General features: G+C 33.9%; 1 long non-coding RNA gene and 1 pseudogene across 1 annotated transcript in view; both read left to right on the top strand.

The window, feature by feature from the left end:
• The window catches only part of LOC122483940, a 121,167-nt gene extending 107,570 nt beyond the window's left edge, over positions 1-13,597 (top strand). Inside the window, exon 2 of the long non-coding RNA XR_006297505.1 lies at positions 13,432-13,597. This is a non-coding gene — a long non-coding RNA (uncharacterized LOC122483940). The remainder of the gene's footprint in view (positions 1-13,431) is intronic.
• On the top strand, positions 5,811-6,177 carry LOC122483934 (annotated as a pseudogene).
• Positions 13,598-19,430: the final 5,833 nt, after the last annotated feature.

The raw sequence follows: 19,430 nt of genomic DNA, 5'->3' as shown, positions 1-19,430 counted from the left end.
GAATAAAGAAATTACTGACACGTGCAACAGCGTGATGACTCCCAATAGCTTAGCACTGGTGAATGAACACTAAATATGCATATACTGTGACTCTTTATGTGACTTTCTGGTAAAGGAAGAATTGTGGAGACAGACAACAAATGAGTGCTTGTAGATATTTTGGGGCAGCAAGAGGTATTGGGTGCAAGGAGGCAGGAGGAAAGTTTTGGGGCTATGAACCTATTTATATATTGTTAATGTTGGTGCTGACAAATTCTTAAAACTGTGCTCTTAAAGATGATGATTTTTATTTAGGCCTATAACAGCTCAGTAAACCTGACTTGTAATAAAAAGTTCAGTCTATAATCCTACAGACTGCATCCAAAACACCTGGGGATCTAGGGGTGTCAGTAATTCAGACTTCTGGATCCCAAACAAGCCTACTGATTAAGAATCTGAGTGTGGTTCCTGAGAAGTCACACCTTTTAAAATTACGCCTCCAAGCCCTTGCTTTGACATAAGTACAGGTATTTGTTTCATTGTTCAAGGCTTGGTATTGCCAGCTGAGCTTGTTAAAAAAAATCAATTCATCATGTCTCCCTGTGACCAGATAGTAGTTACACTTTTGCTAGTAAGTACAGAACATTATTATACAATACAGTTCTTGCGTCTGCTTTCTGGGGACAGATCCATTGATTTTGATGCGGCAAGTGATAACCATAGACTTTTTTTTTGTATCTCATTGGCATAAACAATGGACTGGATTTGAACCTAACTATTTTTAGGGATGCAGAAAACTTCTCACTCTGTCTAGAGCTTCATAAAGATCCACTTAGAAGCATCATGAAGAAGTAAATATAGCAGTTTATTCTGTTTAGGGGTCTCAGATGAATTCAGCACATAACACCTGTGCTCAGCAGCATGCTGGTGACTTATCTGTCTGCAGGTGCAAAGCAGAGTGATAGCTTTGATGTTAAGTTTATTTATGTTACATACAGACTATGTCTAAGCTTTATTCTCTATCTGGATAATTCCCTTTCCACAGTCTTTATATCTTTTTTATACTAAAACTTCAGAATTGTGTTTCAGATTATAGTGGATAAGGAGTTATTTTTGTGAATTTTAATATCTGCATTATGGCCAATGAGGCTGAGGCACTATACATGAAAATACCCTAAGAGCATTGACTGGTATGGTGCATGGGAAATATGGATGAAAGGAGGCCCTGCTTTCATATTAATGCACATCCTAGTGGTAGAATGGGAAGCATAGTCTACAGGCAACTATCATTCTATTGTGTAACCTCAAGACCTTTTGTACAAATAGAAAATACCAGATGCCAAGGTTATAATGGGACATTCTATAATGACCATGATTTCATTAGAAACATGGAACTGGTAGTTCTTTTCCTTTAGGATAGATCAACATCACAACTTCCATGAGAATGACAACATTAAGTGCTTATGATTTTCAATTATAGCATGATCTCATTTATGTGTGGAACCTAAAAGAGTTGAATTCATAAAAGCAGAGGTAGAATGGTGGTTTCTGGAAGCTGGGACATCAGGGAATGAAGAGATGGTTGGTTAAAGGGTACAAAGTTTCAGTTATGCAGAATGAATAAGTTATTGGATCTAATGTACAGCATGATGACAATAGTTAATTTACACTCTACTATACACTTGAAATTTTCTAAGAAAGTAGACCTGAAGTGTTCTCACTACAAAAACTAAAACTAATAACTGTGCAAGGTGATGAACATGTTAATTGGCTAGTTCGTGGTGACCATTTCACAATGTATACCTTTATCAAAACATTGCATCGTTCACATTAAGTTGCATTTTTATTTGCCAGTTGTATCTCTAAGCTAGAAAAATAAAATTATAGTTATAAATGTTTACATGCCATGAGATATTGTCTAATATAAATTGGAAATATCATTTGAAATAGTGTCAAGCCAAACATTACAAAATTTTAGCAGTCATAGTAATACCCAAACAGATTTGAGACATCTTTATAACATGTTTTACTATAACTTTAACCTGATTTATTGTTATATCCATAATGTATTTTGCAAACCTTATATAAGGTAATGGGTAAAGAGCTGCAAGACAACATATATGTCAAGTTAATCTCAGGTAATTTTCCAGTGGACAGCAATTGTGTTTTGACCAAAACAGATGGGCATCCTATTACATTCTAGCAAATGTCAGCCTTACTTGACAAGAGCGACATTCGGCTTGATAAGAAGCCCACATTTCTTCTTGTTCCTAGTCTTCGCTGTCTTTCACTTTCGTGCCTTGGGCTTCACAGAAGGTGTAGAATTTAAGCCCATGTGCCTATGCTCTCTGCTCCACAACTCATGATTACTGACAGTTGTGTGGACACCTGACTTAAAATAGCATCTTCTTAATCACTTGCAGATAGATAAATAGCAGAGGCACAGACATGAATCTTCCAATACAATGTCATGCTTGAAGAAATAGCATTTAGAGTTGCCCTTAGAAACCAAGCTACTTTATTTTCCTCCTTCCAGGTACAAGCTATTTATCTGGTAAAGAAGAAGTTTCCTATTTTTCAGGTGCCTTCCCCCTTTGAGTTCACATACTTTTTCTTAAAGACCTTGTGATCACTCACTATTCCCCTACGGTTCACCTACCATCAGCCTCTGTCAATAGAAAGACTATAATACATCATTGTAAGTTTAATAATATTTCTCACTTTTTTATTATTTTTGCCACTGTTATATTCTTACCAGAAATATTCTATGGTATTTATCGAATAGGTTTTTAACATGTGTTTATAAGGGTGGATGGCTTCCTAACAAATCTAATAATTGACAAAGAAAAACAAAACCTGAGCTTTGCAAGTAAATGTGAAAATAAAGTTTTGTTTGTTTCAAAAGTAAATGACTCTGTTGATTCCAGGTTAAGTATTTATTTGTTTTATTATACTGATCACTACACCAGTTTTTGCCTTGCTAACTATCTTCCAAAATATTTGTAACAATAATAATGCATTATGCAAGTAGATATGTACAAAGTAGCTTTAATATGGAATTATGATAACCGATCACCAAACTGCATTTTGTTAGGCACGAGACTTCTAAGAAATGTTATCAGAGATGAATAACACCTGACATCTAATGTCAGGACAGACTTCTCATATCATCTTCCTTGTATTTACATTTACAATATCCCAGCTTCATTACTGAAGGATCCTACGCCCCTTTTCCTCTTGGGGAATAGATAATTATACAATAATAATATGTTGTTCAAGTGTTAAAAGTGTTATTAATAAGGAGCGACTGGGTGACTCAGTTGGTTAAGCGTTGGACTTGGCTCAGGTCATGATCTCACAGTTCATGAGTTGAAGCCCCACATCAGTCCATTGGGCTCTGTGCTGACAGCTTGGACAGAGCCTGGAGCCTGCATCAGATTCTGTTGCCCTTTCTCTCTGGCTCTCGCCCCCCTCAAAAATAAATACACATTAAAAAAATTAAAATGTGTTATTCATAAAAATTTCAATTTGTACTTTAATGTAGTCATGCTGAATATTCTCTGAAGTTGGAGTCTTTCATCATTATTGAGCTTTCAGTCTGCAAACCTTCATTCTTCTTACCTTTCCAAAATGCAACATCCAAAATAATCTTCCTAAATTTATAGCAGGATAATTTTATTTCCATTTTTTTTTATTCAACAATGTGTGCTAGCAGCAAGGACGACAGTGGACATAAAACAGTGAATAGCAACCAGTATCTTCATTGTCTCAAAATGTGTTATTCATGAACCAAACGTTTAGACATCTAATCCAATCACTGACATACTTAAAAACAAAACTAACAAGGGCACCTCTCTAAAATGCCTTTTTCAAGGTCTATAATGTAAGGTTGCCATGTAAGTGAAATTATCCTAAAAGAGGTTTCATTGCTTCTAATATCTCATGTAAAAATACCCACTATCAAAGATTTAAATCATGTTAGAGGATAAAATTATCTCCTGGGTCAAATTTTTCTTAATAGCTTATGCATATGCTGCTTGCTGCAAAGATTTTAGAGATGTTATGAGAGTATAGGAATGTGTGAAATATCCTAGGTCTTAAAATTATCAATAGGTACAGTACTGCATCTAAGTACATAGTAATTCACATAGAATGATTTAGTCAGTGGCGAGAGTGAACATTCTTAACCAAAAAAGCTTCACATTTTTACCTAAAAGACCGAAGCCTTATGTATTCACAATTGTTTTAGATTCACTTGGGAACTGAGTGTATATGGCAACCCTGTAAGATGTCTTTTGAAGAAGAGAAAAGGAGGGTTAATAATTTTGTGGGTTCAGAATTAAAAATAGGATATATAGTCAACGAAAATGAAAATTTAGTATACAATTGCAATACTTATTTGTATGTAACTTACAATATATAAAATATTCTCAAAGGTATGATTTTTATTATGAAAACACAATAAGCTCTTTTTTTGAGATTCTAAATTTATACATAAGGATGCCATGTCACTGATAGATTAAATAATTTTTTCCTGATTTGCAGAACTAGAAAGTAGAATGACCATGTTAAACCCCAGTTATTCTAATTTCAAAACCAAAGGATTAATTTTTATTTTATTTTTCTATTTAAAATGATTTTGGTAATATGATTCTCTGAGTGGAAGAACTCGAGGCAACTTTATTGGAACAGAATTTACATTAAAAACTTCCCCAACTAGAGTTATTCTGAATTCATTCATTTGCACATTGAGATTTTATGTACACTTTTATCTCAACAGAGGATTCAGTAGCTTAAAAAAATTTTAAAGCACATTATGTGTATATAAAGTGTAAAAATCTTTGCATATATTACTGAAATATTTACATGTTTATCTTCTGGCGTTGTAACCAAATACTGGCTAAGGTTATCTTAAAACAATTTGTTCTCTAATATTCCTTTAATAATATGAGCACAATTAGACTTGAACAAAGGAATATCTAGACTTAGCATAGTAATATAGTACTGTTCACTGGTTTCATTACTCAGTGAAAACAATTCAAATCTGTAGGCTTGGTTGTTCAATAGTAAGCAGACAATACTTAGTTGTCATTGTTGTCTTTAATTATTGTCTTTCTTATTACTTTCTCAAAAATGACAACAACATGATGTCAGCTAAAATAACTTACCTTGTTGTTGGTCCTAAAAACATGAAGAAATGTTTTTGTAACCTTCTATTTGAAATGGAAATACCACTATACATTTGTGATTAATTTTCCTTTTAAAACATCTTACCTGTGTCTATCTAGGGGAAAAAAAAACAGTAAATGAACCCTTCTCATCCCTCATTACCCAAATTATGGTTTCTAAATCTCATTTCCAAAAAACAAACAAACAAACAAACAACTAGTGCTCTAGTGCTCTTCATATAGTGGTTAAAATCAGGTGGTTAAATGTAGGGCAGGGAATATATAAGATGATGCTGTGACACCTTTAGGGCCACCAGGACAAGAGAGATATAAAACCTCAAGGTTTAGGATGCATAAAGGATGCATAGGATGCACACGCCAATTGGAAGAAGCTCCTACTTTCCTAAGATGGTATAATTTAACCAAAAAGAACAATAATTATTAATTATAACACTTCACATATGTATAAATGCAAGAGAAAATAAAAATGGTTTAAACACAACTAACCCATCCATCAATATTTGAGATTATTTGCAGCACAAACTAGATAGTCTAAAATGTTTTTAATACCCAAAAGAGGGCTTTCTGCCCAGAGGAGGCAAAGGTACAACTGTTTTCAGGCATTCTGAATCCAGGTTCATCCAGACACCAGCCACGTCCACTATGAGGCCTAAATTTGATCCCAATGAGATCAAAGCCATACAGCTGAGGTGCATCAGTGGGAAGGTTGGTGCCATGTTTCCCCTGGCCCTGGAGATAGGCCCCTGGGTCTGTCTCCAAAAAAGGTTGGTGATGACATTGCCAAGGCAACCAGTGATTGGAAAAGTCTGAGGATTACAGTGAAGCTGACCATTCAGAAAAGACAGGCCCAGATTGAAGTGGTATCTTCTGCTTCTATTCTGATTATCAAAGCCCTCAAGGAAATGCCAAGAGACAGAAAGAAACAGAAAAACATTAAGCACAGTGGAAATATCACTTTGGATGATATTGTCAGCATTATCTGACAGGTGTGGTACCCATCTTTAACTAGAGAACTCTCTGGAACCATTAAAGAGATCCTGGGGACTGCCCTATCTTTGGGCTGCAGTGTTGATGGCTGACACCCTCATGGTACCATAGATGACATCAGTAGTTGTCATTGTTGCCTTTAATTATTGTCTTTCTTATTAATTTCTCAAGAATGGCATCAATGAGATGCTAACAAAAATAACTTGTACTTGGTCAGTGGAATGCTCAGCTGGTTCAGAACTACAAAGGGAAATGTTTCAGTAAGGATAATTTGACAACCAAAATATAAACAAACAAACAAACAGCTCCCCCCCCAAAATAAATACATTTTCTAAATTAAAGGGAAAAGTCAAGTATTTATCCTGACATTCTTACGTTAACTATATTTGAAATAATCATATAGGTGATGATCATTCATGTAGAAATTTGGGATTAAAAATTAACTATTTTGGAGCTCCTGGGTAGTTCAGTCAGTTGAGCATCCAACTCTTGATTTTGGCTCAGGCCATGATCTCAGGGTTCATGGGATCAAGTCCCATGTCTGGCTCTGTGCTGACAGCTTGGATCCTGCTTGGGATTCTCTCTCTCCCTTTCTCTGCTCCTCCCGTGCTTGCTCGCTCTCTCTGTCTCTCTCTCTCTCTCTCTCTCTCTCTCTCTCTCTCTCTCTCTCAAAATAAAATAAACATTAAAAGGAAGAAATTAATCATTTTGTAATTCCTAAGGAAATAATTGATTCATGTAAAAATAATCTATATCCTAAAATTTTAGTTGAAAGTTTGATGTAATTTTTTAATGGAGTGTTCAAAGTAACACCTGCACCCAGAAAACCCTACAATTCCCAATGTCATTTAAAAAGAAAATTTTTTTAAATTTTTTTTTTCAACATTTATTTATTTTTGGGACAGAGAGAGACAGGACATGAACGGGGGAGGGGCAGAGAGAGAGGGAGACACAGAATCGGAAACAGGCTCCAGGCTCTGAGCCATCAGCCCAGAGCCTGATGCGGGGCTCGAACTCACGGGCCGTGAGATCGTGACCTGGCTGAAGTCGGAGGCTTAACCGACTGCGCCACCCAGGCGCCCCTAAAAAGAAATTTTAAGAACTAATAATTTATACTGAAATTCCATTTTGAAAATAGATTTTTCAAAATTTATACATACAAATTATAAAATTTGGGGGGAGTGAATTCTGCAAAGCCATTATAGACTTACCTGATGAGTATTTGGTAAAACATATTTCTCTGTAACACTTGAGAAGTTATATCACTTTTTGAAAAACCACTTTTTATTATGGAATAATGATTTCTTTTTACCCCCCAAATATGCCAAATACAATCTCTATAAGCAGTGTCATTTTCACATTATGGTTTCAAGCAGTTATACTCCTCCATTTACTCAACACAACAAGATGATAAGATAAATGACTAAGACACATAAATATTATAGTGAAAAGACAAAGCTATGTCTTTTTATACAATATATAATTGTCTTTTTAAATTAAAAAGTCAGAAAATAATTGTAGTATATGTAAATTATGAGCGGAAATATCTAGGAATTACAAAGATAGCTGGAAAAATAATGTAAAAGACAAGTAATTCAAAAGAATACTGAGTACAATATATAAACAAACACTTCTCCAAAGAAGAAATATAATTCAATGATAAATATTTTTAGAATATTTAACTTAATTAACAATCTAGGCAATAGAATTTAAAACAATATGGAGATTGTTTTGAGCACTGTGTATTATATGTTAAGTGACGAATCACTCCTGACACCAATAGTACATGATATGTTGACTAGATTTTAAATAAATATTTGAAAAAGAAGTATGGAGATATAGTTGTTCATTCAATAGATCTTTAAAAGTAAAAATATGCTTATATCTTATTTAATATTGTCGAGGGAGTTTAAAATGGGCACTTTTATGTACTTGACTAGAATATAAGGAAATATATTTGAAAAAACATTTTAACTATCTATTAAAATTTTTAAATGGTCAGATTTTTTTTGTTCTTGCAGTTCTACCTGTTGGAAAATTATATATATTTTTACTGGTGTTCATCACAATATAGGTACAAAAATAATCAATGTAGTATGTTTGGACAGCAAAAAATGAGGAAACATTCTCATTGTGTAAAAGGGGTCATGTGAGCATGGGAAGAAGCAGCTGGTTAGATTTGAGAGTAAGATTGTTCAGGATAAGGAAAGGCTTCTTTCCCAAATAAACATTAACTGAGGTTTTTTTTTTTTTTTTCAATTTTAAAGATAGAGAAAAGGTAGATGCAAATGTAATGTCAATCTCTCTCCATTGAAAATATACAACAACTGAGTCTAGCCTCTTTCACACCTAAATGAGGTTTACCTCATTAAGAGAAGTGATTTTAATGGGAGTGTGTCATAAGCCTCTGACTTTGGGCAGAATATATGCTAAAAATAACTACTATTGATGAAGTGTTAAATTATTTTTAATACTTGTAAAAGATTGATATTGTGTTCTCAAATTCTCTTAAGCCACAACCTTAATTTTATTTTTTTTTATTTTTGACAGGTATTAAGTTTATAAAGTTTACAACCCAAGTTCGTTATTTATGCTGCATTGTTACTTTCCTTCCTCATTCTTCTTTAACTATTAAATTGATTGCCTGGGTATGCTCCTTCTTTTTCCAAAGATTATCTTTGGGGAAGTGCAGAGGTATTCCCTGTTCAGAAATTAAATTGACTAGTTAGACAAAATTCTGAGAAATAGATGATATAAACCAATCACATCTTCACAGCTACTTTATTATTTTGTATATAACTTCTTTTCACTGCTTTTACGACTAATATGCTCAGTGGTGTAGAAAACATTTGCTCAAGCTTCTCATAGAAGTCTGCCACTTGCCTATTTGTTACAGACCTGGTCTTCAGTAGGAGGCAAGACAGTTTCCCATTATTGTACTCTGTAGAGACTACATTTTTTTCTATGAACCTGGTGAAATGTTTTCCTTAGCTGCTAATGAATTACTCATGCTCTGGTCTTTGTTTCCCAAAGGGTAATTTGAGGACGGCATGTGAGAACACAATTCTTTCTTCATTACTTTATTCTTTCATGGAGTAAATGTGAGAGTTGAAAGGGCAAAGTGAAGTTTGCAGATTTGAGAGGCAGAAAATGACTTAAAATCCAAGACATACTTATTTTAAATGTGTGATCCTGGTCAGTTTAGCCAACTTCTCTGAACTGTTTTCTCTCGTTCATAAATAGGGATAACATTCCCTGATTTATGAAGCTGGGCTGTTGCCAATTTAAAATAAAAGAATCTATTTAACCTGTCAAATCACTTAAAGATCACATATTCAAATGTTTCTAATTTATACATCCTAGTGCAGATAGTGAAAAAATAAGTGGCTTGAGCCTTTTTCAGATATGTTTCTTAATCTTTAAAATGTGTAGGTTACTGAGGTATTAAATAAACTAATAAATACAAATTAATAGTAATAGTAATTACTTTTACTATTACTAAATTACTAAATAACGATCACTAAATTACTCTTACTAAAAAAACCTCTCAATAATATATGATCAATAAATGTTAACACTTTTGCTTATTAAACAAATATTTATAGGATGCCTTATAAATGAAATGCAATGAGCTAGGTTCCATGGGGGGGTCGGGAGACTGACATAGGTTTTCCCTTTACATATTTGTAAAAGAGTTAAAGTTATAAAAAAGTAACAACAGCAACACTGCATAAAAATTAAATACATTGTCTCAATAATCAAACCAAGCAGGTTTGAATTGCTTAAAAGCTCTGTGGATTGGTTTTCCAATCTTTAAAATTAGATTAACAATAATACCTATATGATAGGCTAGTTTTGACAATTAAATTAATATTTGTAAAGCACTTAGAATAGTGTTTGGCACATTGTAAAGGTAAAGTGATTTATAAGTTAAAAAATAAAACACATAGTAGGAAATAATATATGTAATTTGGTTACAAAGATGTAGCTGGATGACCCAGGGAAGTCATGTAACATTTCACAGAGGAGGTTAATTTGACCTAGGCCCCAACTGCTAGGGAAGAGGTGAGTGAGTGGAACATTAAAAAAGAGTGCCATGTGTGAAAGAAAATGAAAAGGTACAGATTTGGAAATCCAAGAGTTTCCAAAAGGAACAATATGTCTTTTCTTTGGCTGGAGTGACCAATTTTAAAAGATAAGGGAGGAAAAGAAAAGATTGAAAAGCTGAGTTAGAAAAGAGATCCTAGAAGCTGTTGAATGCCTTTATCTTCCTGGCAATGGGAAGTAGAAGATAATTAATCTAGCAGCACAGTGTAGTATAAAGGCATAAAGGTTGTAGGGGAAAGACCAGTTTTGCAGGATTGCAGCAAACTGGGACAAAGAAGGCTCAAAAGGAGAACACAGGAAGTAAATGAAAAAGTAAATATAAAATATTGCAGATGTGAAGCCAATAGAGTTTTGCAAGTGATAAAGGAGAGAGAGAATTCAAAAATGATCCTAATGTTTTTAGACTATGAGTGGGAATAGGGTTCTATTACCATAGGAACAGTAGATAGATGGCTAATATTTCTGATTTGACTCCTCAGTGGTATTTTCCTGTTTTTTTTTCTTCAAATTTTAGTTCTCTATAAATACCAGTAAGGGAATATTTTTCATTGTGATACACCTACTCATTGGAGAAAATGCACCCACATATAGACACACCTCTACTGCCATTGCCATCATAATCACTGTTTTCTAAAACAACAGGAGAACACTCTAAAAAGTATTGAAATTTCTAAATCAAAAACAAAATGGCATTTTGAATAATAAAAATAAAAATATTGTTTCTTTCCCTCTTTCCTTTCCTATTTTTCCCTTTACCATTCTAAGCAATTCAGTCCCAGAACTATGGAGTGACTCAAGGTGCCAAGGGCATGCAGACTTATCTGGGAAGGCACAGAGGGCTAGAGATGATTACCGGAGCTGAGTGACAGAACCTGACCAGTATGAGAGATTACAAAATTTGATACAGTTAAAGGGGATCTTCTTCTGGCCAAAGAAATAATATTAAATGATTTTAACTCATTGAATAAAATAACACTCATGAGCCCATTTTGATATAAATAAACAAATAGAATAGATCAAAAGTTCAATGGGGAACTTGGCTATTTACATTGTTTCATTATACCTGTCTACAAAATAACTGTCGATTGTAAAAGAGAAAATGAGAAACTCTACAATGGAGAATTCTGTTGGATACCTCCTTAATCAACCAATCAAAGTGATCATCATCAATATAAGAAAAAAAATAAAAACCACATGCCACCTAATAGGGCACTAAGAAAATGTGGCATAGCTTCTGTGATATTCCTGGAAAAGATAATCATGTATAGATGATCATGAGGTAGCATCAGGCAAACTCAGATTGAGAAACATTCTACAAAATGATTTTCTTATTCTCGAAAGTTTTTTTTTTTTATTTTTTTTTCAACGTTTATTTATTTTTGGGACAGAGAGAGACAGAGCATGAACGGGGGAGGGGCAGAGAGAGACGGAGACACAGAATCGGAAACAGGCTCCAGGCTCTCAGCCATCCGCCCAGAGCCTGACGTAGGGCTCGAACTCACGGACTGCGAGATCGTGACCTGGCTGAAGTCGGACGCTTAACCGACTGCGCCACCCAGGCGCCCCAATTCTTCGAAAGTTTTAAGATCATGTAATTCAAGGAAACACCGAGAACTATTCTAGTTGGAGGGAAACTACAGTCATGACAAGTGAATGCCGTGAATGGTTCTGAACCTGATCAGTTTGCTGCAAAGAACAATATAAGGATAATTGACAAAATTTGAGTGGGATTTAAGGATGAAATGGATATGGTGTATCAATGTTAATTGTCAGATTTTGACTTTTGTATTGTGGTTATGTGAGATCCATGTACATGATTACAGGAGATACATATTTAAGAATTTGGGGGTGATAGGGCATCAGCTTAGCAATATACTCTCAAAATTTTAAGAAAAAATATTTGTGTTTTACTTATTACTTTTCTATAATTTCAAAATTGTTCAAAAACCAACTATTAAAAATGAATAGCATTTCCACATATTGCCTTAATAGGAGGTACTGAATAATTACTTTTTTAAAATTCCTTATTACCCTTTTAGAATATATTTTCATTCATTGCCAAGTATATACATATATATTTCTATGTTTTACTGAATACTGTATACATTTTATGATAACTTATTCTTATACATAATCTACTGTACACATATGTAATATTTCTATGAATACAGCCACGTAGATATTTTCAAAAAAACTTTCAAATTCACAGTGTTATCAAGCCCTAAATTTTCTATGATTCACTGGAGAGGAGTAATATAATTCTCTGTCAGAGAGGGGAATATATGCTCAAAGAGGAAAGTGATAATAATAGCTTTTGTGTACAACCAAATGGTACCTTTATTTTGTGCATCTATGAAATTATGGAACCTCAAATTTAAAAGGACCTCCAAGAGTCTTTAATATTCTATTAAGCTTAAATAGCCAAGCACTACTTTCCTCAGGGTAAATAAATCCTTTATGGAACCCCAATACATAAAATAGTTAACATCAATATGCTCTGCCTAAAACATAAATGCAGGCCCCAGAGCACCTCTGCTTGACTTTTCCTTCATTCCCCCAGAGGTCGCTTTGCAACCAGAAAAGAGTCCCTACAAATTCATAGACTACAGTTTGAAAACCATTTTCTATAGCATTTCATATTTAATGTATGAATCCTCTTTCAGCATATCCAGGACATAATTCTGTATTTCCCAGCTTTATTTTTTATAGTTCCAGTAAAAAGAGCTCGCTAATTCCTAAGACAGTTCATTCCCATTTAGACAGTACAAAATATCTGTCACTTAAAAGACAAAAATAACTAGAGAAGCCACCTTTGTGATAAAAATAACCATGTTATTTTCTATTATCTATAATTAGAGGAGTAACAAGAGCCAAAAAGAGACATAGCACAAAATGAGCCAAGTCTAAGGTCAATAATAAATCTTATTTTTAATTCCAAATGCATTTTCTATGCATTGTAATTTATGGCTAAAATTTGAAAATATGTATATATTACAAAATATGATGTATATTCCTAAATAACTGCAGTTTATTAAAGTTTCAATTAATGCTAATAAATAGTTTTATTAACAGTTAACTTGTTCATATTTAATATTCTATAAATTTTTGTTCAACTTTGTAACAATGGAATTGTTAATTATCAATTGCTGTTTATTGTGTATTTATTTAGTGACAGGTCCTAATCCACGTGATTGGGATGCACCACAGAGGATAAAGCAAACAGAGTCCCTGGCAGCATGAAGATTAAAGACCAAAAGTGAGGAACTACTGAAAGCAAATATATTACTATACATATAACATGAATTACAATTTAGTAAACTTAGAGATAGATATTATACATGGATTTAGTTATTTTCCATCTTTTGATTTCTTCATTATAATGATATCACCACAATATGGATTTTCATGATAGACGTTATATCGTTAATACTAAATGTTTTTATATAGGGTATCTTTGAGAAGGTACCAATATAAACATCTGCATTTGCGTTTTCACATTTATCATTCATGCTTATTTTTAATAATTGTAGCAGAAGATTAATACTGTTCTTCAGCATGTCAATTAAACATGCTAAGGCAAATTCCAAAACAATTCATTACATGCTGGGCCTGCTTATCTGAATAACCAATGCAGACCGTTGAAAAACAAGAGAAAATAAGTAGCCTATAATATATATTCCAAACCATCTTTTATTTTGGAATTCATTAACTTGACAGATATTATGTCTAGAAACATGGGAGCTCTTTGTTACAGATAATTTATTCATACGATTTGATTCAAAGTGCAGTATGGTGTTTCCCTTGATACTAAAAATTTTAATGATCAAATATGAGAATGGGAGAAAAAAGGCATTTTATTCTTAAAATAACTTTTATATTAAACTCTCCCAAAACACCTTTTAAAAGAAAAAGCAATTAACAAATGAACTGACCTAATTTTATAAGCCATCTAAACTACATCTCTTTTCTTTTGTTAATAACAAAGCTCTTACTTTAGTACTCTTACTATGAGCTGGTTCTCCATCCTTTTGTTCTGAAATCTCATTGATTCTCACAGTTGTCATACTGCATAGATAGATAGATAGATAGATAGATAAAATCTATATCTATGTCTTTATCTATATCTATCTATATCTATATCTATATATCTATATCTATATCTATATCTATATCTATATCTATATCTATATCTATATAAAATAAACTGTATTTGATACCAGTTTCTAATCCTTCTTTTTGAAACCTGGAAAACTATTCTTGCTCAATAAAAAACATATCACAGGTTAATAAAGTAATTGTAAATACATAATCATTTTTCACAAATGTTTCCCAGAGATTTTTGCATTTAATTCCTGCATCAATCACAGCTTATCTTCAAGGATCACGGAGTATGTATATAACTAAGAAATGCTATTGTAGAACTGTTAATAGATTTTGAAAACTAATTTAAATTACATATGAAGAAGAAACATGTATTTAATAGCAATTCTACTCATTAAGTAAATTTGACTTTCTAGTTTTTTAGAAGGTACGTTCTCCAAAGTCTCAGTCTACAATAAAAATAACTTGATGTACTCTTGCATATTAAAAACACAACAGCATCTATTTTCAAAGGATAGTAAACCTCATATCTATCTATCTACCTATCCATCTATCTGCCTATCTATCTATCTATAGACTAGACTGATGTATACAGTGACTCAAGATTCTAAGCCCGATATGTAAAGTTGGGCAAGGCTCAGATGTGTATCCCTTTGTTTGGTAACCATTTATACATTGAAAAAAGTAATATGAGAAATTAAAGTTTATTTTAAAAGAATTAACTTTGAGATGATCACAATTACACAGATAATCACACATGACTTGAATTGCAATGCAAACCTACATCAAATCTCCTAGAATAATACCTGATGAAATCTCAGTGATTGGTGGATAGCTTCCACTGACCTATTAATTTATGCTTGCTAGCTAAGTAGGTAAATACATTTTTCTCAATATTTCTGGGTAAGTCTGGCTGCATCCGTTCCTCAATTTGTTTTTGATAACATGTTGTTTTGATAATATTGGTACAAAACTGGCCATTTATATTCATGCTTTATAATTTACTTTGAAAACCAGTCCCAGTAGTCCTGTTAGATGTGATTTTTATCCCCATTTTATAGATGTGTAACCTGAGGCTCAGAGAGAAAAATATTCAGTCATTAGGTTTTTAAGAAACCAAGCTAAGATCAGGCCTTTGAAATAAAAATGAAATTTAACAAGATAATTTATATGTCTGGAGATGGTATAAAAGTGATTGTTCCTAAAGAAAATCTTCTTAAATGGCTTGTATTGAGAAGATGGAGAGAAAAACTTTTGACACTTCTGTGTACACAATAATGGTGATGATCTTATTAATCGCTTACAGAAAACAAACAATATTTAAGCCACTTTACATGTGTCATCTCTCAACTCCTGCACAAACTTATGAGGTAATCATTTTTATCTTCATATTGCAGGGAAGAGAACTAAATCTGGAGAATTTAAGCAATTTGCTCCTTGTAAAAACTTAGTGAATGTGTAAGGTTTCAAGCTCATCACTGACTCTAGAACTCTGGGCTCTAGAACATGAGATCATGAGTTCAAATCAATCCATGTCATGTTATGCACACATTCAGCCCGAGATAATGTAATGTCCAGTCATAAAGCTTATGCTTAATTTTAAATACCTTGAATTAAGGTCAGCATGATGACTACATGCCACACGGAAGAGACTGGGAAAATGTTTTTATTTTGTAGTTTGTCTTAATTTTAGATTAAATTGTAATAAAAACTATTTTTAAAACATTACATATATGAACAAATTTATAGAAAAAGGTGATCATGGAGACGTTAAATTGAAAAATAAAAGAAAAATATCTAAAAATAATATTGAATACAATGATAAACAAAATGTTAAGAAGAGTCATAAACTGGGAGGAAGTCAGGAAACTGACTACATCCCTCAGACTGAACAAAGCTGTCTTTCTCAGCAAGTCAGACAGAGAGGAGAAAGGGCTTCAGCCCTGGTGCACACTCCAGGGCACTTGCAGCCTCTGCTATCCTCCACTTGGCCTTTTTAGAGCTTCATCCTCTACCCTGAAAGATATGTTGCCAAAGATAAAGGTTTCTACAACTTGGACAGTAAAGTCAATATAGTAGAAACTCCAAAAATAACTAGAACTGCATGGACAGAGGTTTAATTTATACCTAGAACTATTGTTTGTTTTGTACTTCACATTGTATAGTCTGCAAATTCTGAGTTTGGGGGTTAGGTGGGGTGAGAATAGACAAAGTATCCCATATAGAATACTTTGAGGGTAATGATCTGGAAATAGTCTTGGAAATAATCTGCCAGAGCCAAAACTAAATGAAAAGTAATGTGTTCACTCAGCAAATCCGTGATAACCCCAACTACCTCTCTCTCCCTTCACCCAACACAGACACACAGCATAAAAGACCCTTTTGTATTATACTGCATATTAAATCATCAGGTCTAAACTACTGGCTGCACACATGAGTACAAGGGAGAGTGTTGTGGGGGAAGTCTTATTGTTATGGGGGTCACTCAGTTCTTGTCCCAGATGCACCAAAGAATTAGGGACCCAAGACCAGAATGGGAAGATAGAGTTTATTGAATAGATAAGTATAGTGCATTTCAAGTGTGAAAGTGGGCCACTGCTGGAAAAAGAGTGGCAATGTCACTGAGAGGCTCTAGCTGAATCCTTGTAAGCCCATTTTGGGCATGCTTAAATTTGGCTTTGATTGGCATTTTTGATTGACAACTGGTGGTTATATAAAATTTTGGCTTCTGTGCATGTGCCTACCTATGACACCTTCTGTCATAGTTGTCTTTATTTATATGTTGTGTATTTATGAGTGCCTAATGGGCTTTTGTTGTGACCTTAAAGGTACTTAAGGGCCAGTTGCACCTTTGTGTTCATGCTCAGCTCTTAGAAGTCCCCTTGTGGCTTTTGAACCACCTCTGTGACTAGGATTTTCCTGTTATTAGCCCTTAGAGGTGTCTCTGAACTTGTGGCTGTTAATCCTCAGGGGTGGCTCAAAGGGGGTGGCCATATCTGCGTTATTCCTCCTTGCTCCTGCCTAACTACTGCATAACACTATGATCTTTTACAGATGGTCAAAAGCACATTCTGTTTGTAAAAATACTCATTTGTTGTTCATATGTTGAGAAGCCGAAGATCCAAAGATCATGACATTATTTTTAATTTATTCCAACATTTTTTAAAATACAGGACTGAATTACAAAACTTGATACTGTTATGGGTTAAACAGAGCCCCCCCCCCTACCTTCAAATTAAGTGTTGAAGTTTTAACTCTCAAGACCTCAGAAAATGACCTTGTTTGGAAATGGGATGTTGGGGATGTAACTCGTTAAGGTCAGGTATATAGGGTGGGCCCAAATCAGAGGGGCAAATTTGTGCACAGGCGCATGTACAAGAGAACACCTTTTGTGCATGTAGGCAGCCATCTACAAGCGAAGGAGAAAGGCCTGGAACATGTCCTTCCCTTTCAGCCATCAGAAGAAGCCAACCCTGGTAACATCTTTGAACTGTGAGACAATAAATTTATGTTGGTTAAGCGATCCAGTTTGTGGTACTTTGTGAAGGCAAACTAATACATATGGCATTATGTCTAAAAGAATTTGAAATAAAAAACTCCAGTATTGCCCTAGTTTCATGGGAAGCACACAGAATTGATCATTAGGAGACTGGTCCTAGTTAGAATTAGTCTTAACTAATTTGCTATAAACATTGTGAAGTCAATTGCTTTGAAATAACTAAACTTCAGTGAAAGTGTAAAATTATTTAATTAGTTCTCTTTAAAATGTTTCAGAAAGAATGTCATCATAAATGTGCAGTGCTATGTAAATGTTGGTAATGGAATTTAATTTATTAAACATCATCAAGATTTCTCCATTAGAATAATCATTGAAATGGAAAACATGGTATATGTATTTTTATAAAGTAAGATTTTTTAAACTTCTCCTTTAGATTTGCCTGACCAAATCATCTGCTTCCAATTTGGAAGGTGGTGAAATTTATTTCTTAGTTTTTAGAATCAAAAATACAACTATTTAAATGGCATCTTTCAATTAAAAACACATCCTTTTATTTCTTTACATTGGTCCTCACTTGCCAAACAATGCTGATTGAGAATATCACCTCCTTATTGAAGGGCTAGGAGGTACAATCGAAAACCCACTGTACAATATTTTTTTTTTATGTAGAACAATTTACCCTTTTGCAATGTATTTGCTTATATGTTTATTCTCTACTAAACCTGAGTCCCTCAAGAGAGCAGTACCAATGGCAGTGTGGCCAGCAAACTCAGCATTCAGTGCTTAATAAAGGAGAAATGGGAAGTCCTGAAGAATTGACAGGGAAGAAAAGGAAAAGCCATATTTGTTTTCTTTTTTTTTTTTGTATCATGAAAGATTATGTTTACATTTTTAAATTTTATTTTTAATTTTTTTAAAATTCACATCCAAATTAGTTCATATATAGTGAAACAGTGATTTCAGGAGTAGATTCCTTAGTGCCCCTTACCTATTTAGTGCATCCCTCCTCCTACAACCCCTCGAGTAACCTTCAGCTTGTTCTCCATATTTATGAGTCTCTTCTGTTTTGTTCCCCTCCCTATTTTTATATTATTTTTGTTTTCCTTCCTTTATTCATAGGTTTTGTCTCAAAGTTATCATATGAGTGGGTCCTATAATTTTTGTCTTTCTCTTACTAATTTCACTTAGCGTAATACCCTCCAATTTCATCCACGTAGTTGCAAATGGCAAGATTTCATTCTTTTTGATTGCCGAGTAATACTCCATTGTATATATACCACATCTTCCCTATCCATTCATCCATCGATGGACATTTGGGCTCTTTCCATACTTTGGCTACTGTTGCTCGTGCTATAAACATGGGGGTGCATGTGTCCCTTTGAAACAGCACACCTGTATCCCTTGGATAAATGCCTAGTAGTGCAATTGCTGGGTGGTAGGGGAATTCTATTTTTAGTTTTTTGAGGAACCTCCATACTGTTTTCCAGAGTTGCCGCACCAGCTTGCATTCCCACCAACAATGCAAAAGAGATCCTCTTTCTCTGCATCCTCGCCAACATCTGTTGTCG

Source organism: Prionailurus bengalensis, chromosome A1 (assembly GCF_016509475.1).
Source record: "Prionailurus bengalensis isolate Pbe53 chromosome A1, Fcat_Pben_1.1_paternal_pri, whole genome shotgun sequence".
In the NCBI taxonomy this organism is placed as follows: domain Eukaryota; kingdom Metazoa; phylum Chordata; class Mammalia; order Carnivora; family Felidae; genus Prionailurus; species Prionailurus bengalensis.
Note: the sequence above shows the minus strand (reverse complement) of the source record. Positions and strands in the feature narration are given on the sequence as shown.